Raw genomic sequence first — 980 nt, forward strand, 5'->3', positions numbered from 1 at the left:
TGCCAAGCTGTATCGGCCCCTTTGCCTTTCGCTTTGATAACATCAGTGGCGTAGAAAGGGAACATTGGTATGTAGTGGCACGGAAAGGGGGAGGCTGGTATGCATTGGCGACTGCTGGTCTTACATAAACAACCTTGCCCGGACTTGAACCTCGGTAGGGAACTTTCTTGGTGCAATCCCATGGTCATTCATAACTGAAACGCGTTTTTATCTATATAGATGTACGTATATAAATATATAGATGTGTGTGTGTGTGTGCGTGTATAATTATATATATGGAAATGTATATATGCATATATCTCTTTTACTCTTTTACTTGTTTCAGTCATTTGACTGCGGCCATGCTGGAGCACCGCCTTTAGTCGAGCAAATCGACCCCAGGACTTATTCTTTGGAAACCTAGTACTTATTCTAACTTATTCTATCGGTCTCTTTTGCCGAACCGCTAGGTTACGAGGACATAAACACACCACCATCGGTTGTCAAGCAATGTTGGGGGACAAACATAGACACAAAACATATACACACACATACATATATACATATATATACATATATATACACACATATACGACGGGCTTCTTTCAGTTTCTGTCTACCAAATTCACTCACAAGGCTTTGGTCGGCCCGAGGCTATAGTAGAAGACACTTGCCCAAGGTGCCACACAGTAGGAATGAACCTAGAGCTATGTGGTTGGTAAGAAAGCTACTTACCACAGATGCAATACATATGCGTATATATCAGGTAACCCCATAAGTTCTGTCCGAATTTTGAATAAGGAAAACAAGTGATCAAATGTTATATTTGATTGAAATTTAATCATCAGTGTTCTTTCCCTGATTATCTATGACTTCCTTCCATCTATTTACAAGCTTTTTAATCCCATCGATGTAAAATCTCTTTTGGTTTCAAAGCGAAGAACACCACAGCCATCAACAAGTACAGCAACAGCATTATCACCATCGCCATCATCACCACC

The sequence above is a fragment of the Octopus bimaculoides genome, chromosome 25, assembly GCF_001194135.2.
Source record: "Octopus bimaculoides isolate UCB-OBI-ISO-001 chromosome 25, ASM119413v2, whole genome shotgun sequence".
In the NCBI taxonomy this organism is placed as follows: domain Eukaryota; kingdom Metazoa; phylum Mollusca; class Cephalopoda; order Octopoda; family Octopodidae; genus Octopus; species Octopus bimaculoides.